This window comes from Canis lupus, chromosome 9, assembly GCF_048164855.1.
Source record: "Canis lupus baileyi chromosome 9, mCanLup2.hap1, whole genome shotgun sequence".
Taxonomy (NCBI): Eukaryota; Metazoa; Chordata; class Mammalia; order Carnivora; family Canidae; genus Canis; species Canis lupus.
Window position 1 is genome coordinate 51052463 of NC_132846.1, and position 11969 is coordinate 51064431.

An 11969-nucleotide genomic window follows, 5' to 3' on the forward strand; every position below is an offset into this window, starting at 1 on the left:
AGCTATAGGGGGAGACACATGCTGCTGGGATGCATCCTGGGGCAAAGAGGGAGACGAATGTTCTGGCTTCTCTTTTTCTCCCACCATCCAACCTCCTATCAGTGTCCTGGGGTCTTGGGAAACATAGCAGAGATCAGCTTCCAGTGTAAAGAGCAGAGTAATGGACTAGAGGGCTCCCAGGCTCAAGACTAGCCCAGTGTTACATTTAGAAATATTAATGCCAATGCTCGCTTTGGCAGCACATATACTAAAAATAGAAATATTAATGCCTTGTATAAATGTTAGCTATAGTACTACAACATCTGGAGTGAAGCATACATTCACCATCCCTTAAAAGATCATTCATTATAAAATCCCTGTTTTATCAAGGAGCCTACTGAGACTCAGAAAGAGACTAAAACGAATGCCAGATATACTCACAAAACATCAAAAAAATTTAAAGAATGCAGTTATAACCAAAATCATTGCAGGGAGAAACAAGATACAATGGTTATGAGCCAGTCTCCAGTGAGCAGTGTGGTTCTCAACCCAGGGTCATAAAAGGCTTTGAGACCCTCTCCTTATTTTTTCTCTCTAACCACTCACTCTGAGGGAAACCAGCTACTATGTTGTAAAGATACATCAGGTGGCTCTAAGGAGAGGCCCATGAGGCAAGGTAATGAAGCAGCCCACCATGGCCAGCAAAGAGCAGAGCATTCCTATCAGTGGCCCTGAGGTGAAAGCAGCTCCTCCCGCCCCACTCAGGCATTTAAAGGACACAGCCTCTGTTGGCAGCTTACCACAGCCTCATGAGAGACTATAGGCAAACACCACACAGCTAAGCTGACCCACAGAAACTAAGATAGTAAGTATCTGTTGTCTCAGGTTACTATGTTCTGGGAGCATTTGTTACCCAGAGATAGATGGGTAATAAAATGATTATCATAAGACCTTTTAAAATCTTTTCCCATTTTGTTTCTTGTCACCTTGGTGATCATGGCTGCTCCAGTCCATTCCAAAATGATTCAAAATCTCAAAGTAAAAGAGCTGAATCTTCATTCTTTCCTTTCCAACTTTGTCACACTTTAGCCAGCAATTGCTAAGCTCCACTTACCCGTGCATACTTGGGAGGGGCAACAGGGCCCCATGCCTTACACATTTGGACCTCAGGCCCTTGTTAAGTAAAATTATTTAGCTATCCTGTTTCTACACAGCAATGACATAGTTACTTGCTTTCCATTTGTGTGTCTTGAGGATCTAAGTTAGATTTTCCCAGAACGAGTAGATTCCATCCCCAGGTGAACTGACAGCTGCCTTCCTGGGACAGAAGACTAGCCCTCTGGGATTCCTGATGTACGTGCCTTTTGCCCCCCCACCCCCACCCCAACACACAGTTACAGAGATAACATGCAATGCACCCTAATCACTGAAAAACAGAGCTTATGCTATAAATATGACAGCTGTTCTTGGGGGACACCTCTCATCATGGAAGGTGGGACAAGGACATGTGACCTACTCTTGGAACCCCTGAAGATGCAGAGAGGTGAGGACCATGGGGATACCACCTTTGTGACAACACCCAGTTTCCAGGGCCAGCAGGGTGACTGTACCTCCAGCTTCATACCCACGTCTGATGGTGAGGCCAGGCAAATAGGGTATCTAGTGTCCAACAGAAGTGGTGACAGCTCTATTGTCACTGGGGCTAGTCTGTGGTGCCATCTCTGCACTTCTGGGTGCCTCATCTCCATATCTGCTCAAACTGATTCCCCAGCCTTCCCAGAGAGCTGAGGGCTTCCCAACAACCTTTCCAAAAGAGCTACTTTCTGTAGCTTCAAACTAAAAATCTCACATGAGAACACATTCCCTCCCCAAATCAGACCAACAAAACTTTGTTGAAAATTCAAGGCTGGGATGCCTCGGTGGCTCAGCGGTTGAAGGTCTGCCTTCGGCTCTGGGCATGATCCTGGAGTCCTGGATCCCGCATTGGACTCCTTGCATGGAGCCTGCTTCTCCCTCTGCCTGTGTCTCTGTCTCTCTCTCTGTGTGTGTGTGTGTGTGTGTGTGTCTCATCAATAAATAAATAAAAATTTTTTTAAAAATTAAAAATTAAAAAATAAACTCAAGTCTGAGTGAGTGAATTCATGAGAACCCCAAATCTCCAAATTTACTTATATCAATTATTGTTTTCCATGAGCTATTCATTGTTGTAAGCAATGCATTTCACCAGAAACGATTATTTTTTTGGGTGTAATCTTCTTTTTCAGGAAAGAAAAAAGAACAAGATGAAAGCTAAGGGGGCCAGAAAAGCAGAAAAACAAAGCAAAAAATGAAATGTAACTTATGAACTCAGAACATAAAGGCACCAAAAAATGGCCTTCGAAGATACCGAAAAAAAAAAAAAGAGGAGAATAAAGGGAAATGTTGCTCCTTTATTAGATGGGGACAGGGAGAAATGAGTAGCAGATGACAGGGAAAAAATACAAAATAACATTTTGAGCTGGTTTGATCTTGATCAATATCAAAAACAAAATGATAAGGTGCAGAAAAGTCGAGTTAACACATGAGAAAGGAAGGACAAAGTTGCGGACAGCTTGAAACCAGGTCAGAAGTAAAGAAAATTCATTTGAATGAGCTGAAGTCCTGTAGTCAGGGATCTTAGGAAACTGAGGAAGAGTCATCGCCAGCTTGCAAACTCAACAAACATACATAGGACAGTTCGTGGTGCTGGTGATTTCAGACATCCCACTTTATCCACACAACTATGCTTTCTAGTAAGAATTCTCATCCCTCATCTATAGGTAAAGAAAATGCATCCAAAAGTTATGTGACACAAGTGGCAGAGCTGGGACTGACATGCCCCTTCCTAGTGCAACCTTCCCACAGCTGCCTTCGTAGATGGGGAATGGAGAGATGGCGGGGAGAGAGAAGGACCCCAGGACCAAATTCAGGGTAGCAATTGCTGAGGGTAGGAAGTGTGTTAACTGCTGGCAGAGATAGAGAAACCGAAAGTACCCTGGGCCACAAATCAGAATCTAGATCCTGTTGCAACTCTGCAGCCTACTAGCTGTGTGACTGTGGGAAAGTTCATCTCCTGCTCTGGACCTCAGTTTCCTAGTAAAATGAAGACATTGGTCCAGATGACCTTTGCCATTGTTTCAAATTCTAAGTCCATGATCCTGGATATGATTTAAAACTACATAGAGGGATTCTGAGAAAGCTATTGAAATCTGAGAAAATAATAATGTTCTCCATTACTGAGGAAATACATATTTATCTGGATTTCTGTTGCTTTGCCCAATATCCTTTCATCATCTTTCTGATCATCACCTTGCTTCCACCTTCCTGTCTTTGATGCACAAGGCTTCTGGCATTCCATAGGATTCTGGTGTTCCACCAGTACGGAGCTCCACCCCTGGCTTCTATGATTGACCCAAAGGTTGAGCACCTAATTTTAAAAGACCAATCAAAATTTCTCACTGAATGTCTATATGTGGCTATAGGAAGAAAAAACTTACTTCTAGGGATGTAGGACTGATACAAACCTAGAAATATCCTCTCCTCCGACCTCATCCCAACCACCACCACCCTTCCATATAGATACTGCCTCACTGACAAGGCTAACCTAGGGTAGAAGAAGAAGCAGAGGCGAGGGATATGGGGAAGAAGGGAGGACAGGCACTGTGTTCCCTTGAGCATCTCTGATGTCAGTTCCATTCAAGGCTTCCTAGCGTATGAACCGCAGATTCCGCATATTTGGAGGATATTCGTTTCCTCTGACTGTTGTAACAAGGTAGCACAAACCTGGTGGCTTGAAATAAGATGAATGTATTCTCTTGCCCTTCTGAAGGTCAGAAGTCTGAAATCGGTGTCCCTGGGCCAAAATCAAGGTGTTCACCGGGCAGTGCTCTTCGCTTCGTTTCCCAAGAGACTCTGTTCCCGGTTTTGTCTAGCTTCTGGTAGCTGCCAGCATTCCTTGGCTGGTGCTCACATTGTCCCCTCTCCCGTCCATGGCAAATATCCCCACCCTTGTCTTAGTAGGGCATGTATGATGCCACATAGGGCCCATCAGGATATTCCAGGATAATCTCCCTCTCACCAAATCCTTAATTTAATCACATCTGCAGTGCTCTTTCCCAAATAATATCTTTACAGGTTCTAAGAAATAAGGCCTGAAATCTTTGTATGGCCATGATTCAGCCCACCGTGGGGTGTAAACTACTGTTACAGGATTTGTGTTTCCTCAGTGCCTGTGGGTCCTGGTTACGCTGCTTTGAAGAATGAAGTGGTGGACCAGATGAAGAGTGGTGGGCAGCAAAGCCAAGTTTAAGGAGCAATAGTACAAAGCTCCCAGAGAAGGAGGGGACCTAAGAAGGTTGCCTTTTGGGCATTCAAATCTAGGGGTTTTTACAAGCTCTCCCAAGGAACTATCTTAAGTATTTTGAATGTGGGCCCCGGTGGATTGGCTGCTTGGGTGCACCAATCAGGGCTTTGATCATGCACCTGTCTGTCTACCTATCAGGTTATTTGGTTATACGTTGATGATCTTTTGGGCTGACATTTGGATACTAACCACCTCATTTTGTGACAGTAACCCATGTTTTATGGTTAATTGTTCTGTTTCAGGATGTTTTGCCAAAGTCACTCCTGCAGAGGCTGCTAGACAAGATGCTATTGTGGTCTTGTCTAAGCCGTAAACAGGATGCTAGTGCGGTTTTGTCTTAGCTGTCCCGGCTCCCTGTTTTCTTGTTGGGGACCCTGGCCCTGGCTATCTAAGTGTCCAATTAATCACTAACATTAGCTTAAGTCTCATTTTCATTATTTGCTACAGAAAGAGTTGTAACACAATGTGGATTGCTTAAAATTAGGGGAACACCAGATATAAAGAAGAAAACAAGATCCCACCACAGTCCATCATTCAACTGATGAATGCCTAGTGTGGGACAGGACCCTGACTTCCACCCACTCCCTGCCCTCACAGTATGATGAAAGAAAGGAAAAACAAGTAAACAAGCAAGTATAAATGGCTCCGAACAAAAATATCTTCATGCTTTCCATTCTTTTTCTGTGCACATTCTTCACTATTGACACATGCCCTATTTTATCTCACTTTCTTCACTTGATTTTATATAATTAGCATTTCCCATGTCATTAAACATTCCACAAAAGCAAGATTTTCATATTGCACATATTCCTTATCTGGATGTGCTAAGATATATTAAGTCATTCTCTGATACTGTTTTTAATCTTTTTACCATCATAAACATGATAGACATCTTCACTTGACTAGCAAATCACTTCCTGAGGAAAAACTCCAAGACATGGAGGGAGTTACTAGGTTAGAAACCCTTTTTTAAAAGGCTCTGGATGAATATCACTGGTCATCTTTCCAGAAAGAACACCAGTTCACATTCCTACAGAATTGTCTCAGAGTGCCTCTTCCACTGCACATCTCATGCTTTATTTAAAACTTCTGTCTAACATCCATGAAGGCAAGGGAAACAAAAGCAAAAATGAACTACTGAGACTTCATAAAAATAAAAAGCTTCTGCACAACAAAGGAAACAATCAACAAAACTAAAAGACAACCTACAGAATGGGATCAGATAAAGGGCTAGCATCCAAGATCTATAAAGAACTTATCAAACTTAACATCCAAGAAACAAACAATCCAGTCAAGAAATGGGCAGAAGACATGAATAGACATTTCTCCAGAGAAGATCTACACATGGTCAACAAGCACATGAAAAAATATTCCACATCACTTGCCATCAGGGAAATACAAATCAAAACCACAATGAGATACCACTTTACACCAGTGAGAATGAGGAAAATTAACAAGTCAGGAAACAACAAATGTTGGAGAGGATGTGGAGAAGAGGGAACCCTCTTCCACTGCTGGTGGGAATGTGAACTGGTGCAGCCACTCTGGAAAACAGTATGGAGGTTCCTCAAAGAGTTAAAAATAGAACTGCCTTAAGACCAGCAATTGCTCTACTGGATATTTATCCCAAAGATACAGATGCAGTGAAATGGCAGGACACCTGCACGCCAATGTTTCTAGCAGCAATGTCCACAATAGCCAAACTGTGGAAGGAGCCTCGGTGTCCATCGAAAGATGAATGGATAAAGAAGCTGTGGTCTATGTATACAATGGAATATTACTCAGCTATTAGAAACGACAAATACCCACCATTTGCTTCAACGTGGATGGAACTGGAGGGTATTATGCTGAGTGAAGTAAGTCAATCAGAGAAAGACAATTATCATATGGTCTCACTCATATGTGGAATATAAGAGTGAAAGGAACCAAAAGGGAAGGGGGAGAAACTGAGTGGGGAAAAATTGGAGAGGAAGACAAACCTTGAGAGACTCTTAACTCTGGGAACCAAAAAAAGGGCTGCAGAAAGGGAGTGGGTGGGAGGAAGGAGTGACTGCATGACAGGCACTGAGGAGGGCACTTGATGGGATGAGTACTGGGTGTTATATTATAATATGCCAAATTGAATTTAAATAGAATATTTTTTAAAAATAAAACTATCTAGTTGATGAACAAAAACTATATCTTTTTTCAATATGCAAGTTTCTGATAATTAGGGGTGACTTTTTTCTTAACAGTCATCTTTATTTCTTCTTCTATTTATTATTTTTTCATGTTCTTTGCCATTTTTCTCATTAGATGTTAGTGTTTTTCTCCTGGATTGGGAACTACATTGTCATATTGATGGCAAGTAGTTTTTCTGGTTTTGCCATTTGCCATTATTCTGTTTAAGACACTGATTTCACAATTCTGGCATCCAGAACTATGACAGGCCCCTGAGCTTGTGGTAATTTGTGGTAACAGTCATAGGACACAATTACCTCTCTAATGGAACCCCCAATGGCAACTCTTTAGCTTCTTCTCCAGAGTTGCTTTTGAGCCTGATATAGTAGCCTTATTGGGAGGTGAGGATCGGCCCTCCAGGGGCCCTGAATCAGCTTCACAAAACACAGAACTGAACTGTGATAGTGTTCTTTTTGGGGAAAAAAATGAAAAATGCTCTTTGGCCTAGGCTTTACCTCCATTTTATGATTTATCGATTTTTTGTGTTCAGTTTTGGTACACATGTGGTTCATTTTCGAGATTTACAAAGTCCAAAACCAGTGCTTAAGAAAATCAGTTCCTAGAAATACATATAAGTTCTCCTCTAAATTGACACATTTCTGACAAACCTACCCCATGTGAAAAGAAGTGTCTTGCAAATCAGCACATGGCCCAGCTGGGAGCAAGCAGAGATGTCTGAGATTATGTCACCATTCCCCAGTCCCACCCCTGGAAAAGCCTGCAGTTATTTTTGTCACTATTGTTGTCCCTTTGGATTTTTTTTTCCCTGTGCTTTGGTAAATCATTTGATACGACACACGTCTGAGTATACCTAGATGGTCCCTAACTTACAACCAAAAGTGAAAGGGCCAGTAACAATCTGGCTTCTGATGTAGCAAGTTGAGGATCAGAGTTTGACTGCTCAGGGGAAGGAAAAAGATTTTAGAGGCCATAACATCACAGAAGAAACAAGTGCCTGGTGCCTGGTGCCTGGAAAGAAAGTGACGTAGGAACACAGATGTTTAAAGGAGATTTCATGAGTTTTATCACCAGGAATGTGATGCAAACCTTCTTCCTAATCTCTTGATGAAAACTTGGGGGAAATATACACGCCCCTACAGGTGCACTGGAATTGAGCCATCTGTTGAGATGAAATGGTGAGAACAGCCTTAGGTTGGATGCTGGGTGAGTACCCAGGTGAAGGGTAAAGGGCCAGCCAAGTCCAGATTACAGAGGCATGGGACACTCACTGGCAGAGGGATGGGCATTCCCTGAGATGTGGCTGAGGGGAAGGCACACTCTGGTTCATCAGTCCACACTGGGCTGGATGGCACAATGACACTCTGTCCCTCTTTTGGCTACACTGACCAGAGTGAGCTCATGCTTTTGCTACTTCTCACCTGGAACATTCCAGCAGCCTCTCACCTGTCCTGTCTCCAGCCACCAATGTGATCTCTCTAACTCACAAATCTGAAGCATTTCCCCTTTAGTTGGTGGCTCTCACTAAGCATCACTACTTTTCTGTGCATGTATGGGCTGGAGACACGGCCCCAGGCAAGTCCCATCTTTGTTACTGCCTCCCTGCACACACAGCCACTCCTTCACCATGCCACTCTCTCCAATCTCACATTCCTACATATGCTCTTCCCTCTTGCTGCCTCGGGAACTATTGTTCTTCACATCCCATCTGAAATGCCATCCCCTAATTCCTGAGTCTGCCCTGACAGACTCATGCACTCCCTTCTCTGGGCTCCCAAAACACATTACACACCAGGACTTCTGCTAAGTGCTTTACTGTATTAGCTCATTGCATCTACAACCTTATGAGATCCATCCTGCTGTTATCCATTTTATGGATGAGGAAACTAAGGCCCAGAGGGATTACATGCCTTGTCCAAAAGGTATACAGCTAGCAAGCAGCAGATCTCAAATTTAAGTCCTTCCTCTTAACCAAAACATTATGTGATTGAAGCACTTCCCATGTTATATTTTAATCGTGTGATCACATCAGTAGCTCCCAAACCTGGCTATCCTCAGGATCATCTGCTCCTAGCCTCACTGAATCAGAACCTCTTGGGGTAGGGCCCAGAAGCCTGTCATTCTCCAAAGCCATCCAAGTGGTATAGGTGCTCAGCCAGGATTAGGAACAGGGTGACCAACCATCCTGGTTTATCTGGCATCAAAGAGTGTCCCAGGATATGGGACAGTCTTGGGCAAGCCGGGATAAGTTGGTCGCCATGAGAAAATTCAGGTGTGCCTGAAAGTCTCCTCTCATGACCTGTGGGCTCCCTGAAGCTAGGAACAGCATTCCTTTATCCTCACAGCAAATACCCAATAGTGGCCAGCTCATAGTAGGTGCTCAGTAAATGGAAAAAAAATGCATCATATGTCTAGAACTTATCAATGAACTTGAATAGCTTTCTTCAACTCCAAATTCAGGTGAAGAATAGTTTTCAAGGAACATCAGTGTGGGGGCCAGGTCAGAGTCACCTATGCACAGCTCTCACCTTGTTCCACATCCACATTGCCTCACTTTGCCACCCCTCAGAACCCCCTCCACTTTGGGGATATCCAAGTGGTCGGGATCAACTAGCAGCCAACTCCCCAGGATACCTCTAAGGGATTCCTGGTTTTCCCAGCCATACCTGAACAATGCAGAGCTCCAGAGAAGACTCAGAGAGTGAAGGCAAGGGCCTTGGCAAACACTGGGCAATACCTTGCCCAAGCCTCTGCATACAATAAACATTTGGGAATTAAACTGAATAATACACCCCAGCTGGCTGTGTGAAGTGAAGACTCTTAGATTTTCTAATTGTAGAAATAAAGGGATTTGGTGGGCTAACTGTCCTGAAGGCCCTTCTATCTTAAGACCTCACAATTATGGCAGGAGCTGCAAGGAGAGCTGGCTGTCAAAGAGAGAGATGCACCCAAGTGCAACCTCTGTCTTCTCTTCTCATTTGCCATGATGGGGAGCCTTCAAGCCAAAGGGCCCTAGAGCAGTTGCTGGATTCATAGAGTAGAGGGGCTTGATGGATGGAGGAACACAAAGGAGGGATTAAACAGGAAGGGAGACTGTGTCTCCTGTGACTGATCTTGGGGCTTGTCTTGTCACCCCACCTCTCGGGTGTAAGCATTTCTTAGACCACAAGGGCCAGAAGGGTGGAAACTGAAGAAAAGTGACAACTGACTAAGGCAGAGGACACTCTCCATTTCTTGAGGCTTCAGAAGCAACAACTGCTCAGTATCCTCTGGGGTCACCCACTGAGGCCAATATCAGTATCTCCCGATACTGTAGAATGCTTGGGAATGCAGCGTCCTGACAAATTGAACACTCTTATGCATAGAGTGGCCAGTGTTACTAAATGTGCCTGGTTCACTTGCTCACTCAACAGCTACAGAATACCATCTGCATGCCTGACTCTGTGTGCTGTTCTAGGTGCCAAGAGAAGCAGTGAAAGAGGGAGAGGGTTGGATGTTCTCATGGAACTTACTTTCCGGTTGAGGGAGACAGGTAACAAATAAATCAACCCAAAATGGACAAAAAAAAAAAAAAAAAAAAAAACAGATATTGATAAAAAAAAAAACTACTAAAAAAGTATGAGGGATGTGTGCCAGGGAGTATGTTAGTCAGTGGTCAGGAAAAGAGGGGACATTTCCCCTGAGACTTGAGGGATGAAGAGGACCTCCTACCTCATGAAGACAGGGAGGAAGAGTAACTCAGGCAGGGGCACAATTGGGGCAAAGATCCTGACATAAGACCAAGTGGACAAAAAGGAGGCCAGCTGGGGCTCTGGGTGCTCAGTCGGCTGAGTGTCTGACTCTTGGTTTCCACTCAGGTCATGATCTCATGGGTTGTGAGATGGAGCCCCCATGTCAGGCCCTGTGCTCAGCAGGGAGTCTGCTTGAGATTCTGTTTCTGCTCCTCCCTCCACTCCCATGCTCTCTCTCTCTTTTTTTTTTTTTCTCTCTCTCTCTCTGTCTGTCTCTCTCTCTCTCTCAAATAAATAAATAAATAAATAAATAAATAAATAAATAAATAAAATCTTAAAACAAAAATGAAAGAAGGCCAGCTGGAATGTGATGAGGGGGAAGGAGAAGAAACAAAGTCTGAAGCATTAGAAAAAGTTGCGCCCTAGGGCACCTGGGTGGGTCAGAGGTTGAGCGGCTGCTTTTGGCTCAGGCCGTGATCCTGGGGTCCTGGGATTGAGTCCCACATCGGGCTCCCCGCAGGGAGCCTGCTTCTCCCTCTGCCTATTTCTCTACCTCTTTCTCTGAGTCTCTCATGAATAAATAAATTTTTTTTTTAAAAAGAAAAGAAAACATTGCATCCATGATGGCTGAATTTGTCGATAGTGATTGTGAACCATCTTTGTGACCTATGCCCAGAGGAGTTTTCCATATCACAGGTGAGAGGATCTTCAGCCACCCTCTGTTCCAGTGTGTTTCAAACTGAGGCATTCCCTATGGCAGAGAAGATTAAAAGCATATCCCCAGAGTTTCTAGAAGTTTTGATCACATTTTGTCTTTTGAAGACTCGAAACAAAAGCAAATTTTGCATTATATTACCCAAGATAAGCATATTTGCTTTTATATTAAATATGATGTTACAAATAATCAAATAAAATTACTGTTCCAAGAGGTGGGCCATATATGTGCTGCGAGCCTTATCAACCCCTGGTATCCTATCAGGCAACCCTGTATGAGAAACTCCAATCACTTGCCAGAGAAGGGAAAAAAGCCCAGAAAGAGAGGATGAGATAATTTTCCCAAGTCCCTGAAGTTGTTGTAGAAATACAAGGTGCTCATGTTTTTGTGCTTTCTCAGCATTAGGATTCTAATGGACAACTATTTCCTGTTCATTTGAGTATATTTTGAGAGCTTGTTTTATACCCTGCCTGATAGGCTCCTCTCTTTCCCAGAGAGCTCTACTGGTTTCACCCTAATCACTGTACTGTTCTTTCAGGCTGTGGGAGATGAAGGGCCTGCCAACCCCATGAAGGGGATGTCATAGGGCTAAGAACACTGTGCCAAGTCACCCCCTGCCCCCACAACCAGTTTTCCCCACAGAACAAGTAAAGCATCTGCAAAACTCTTCTGGGTTCGTGACCCACAAGGTGAGAGAAACCATTTCTCCAGCAGCAAGAATTACTTCCCAGAGTTTTAAAATCCCTGCATCAGCTGTGCACAAGATTATTGTGCCACTATTTAGAATGTGACTTACAAAGAAGTTGAAACGAAATGTAAGTCAAATGACTCACAAAGAACTTCCAATGTTAGGTAAAGAACAAGTGGCAAAATTAAACATGCAGGGTGAACTCAACTACATTAGCAGGGGGATACATGAAGAAAGAAAAAAGACTAGAAGCCATTAGACTAAAAGGTTAATAGTAGTCCCAGGAAAGTGGAACTG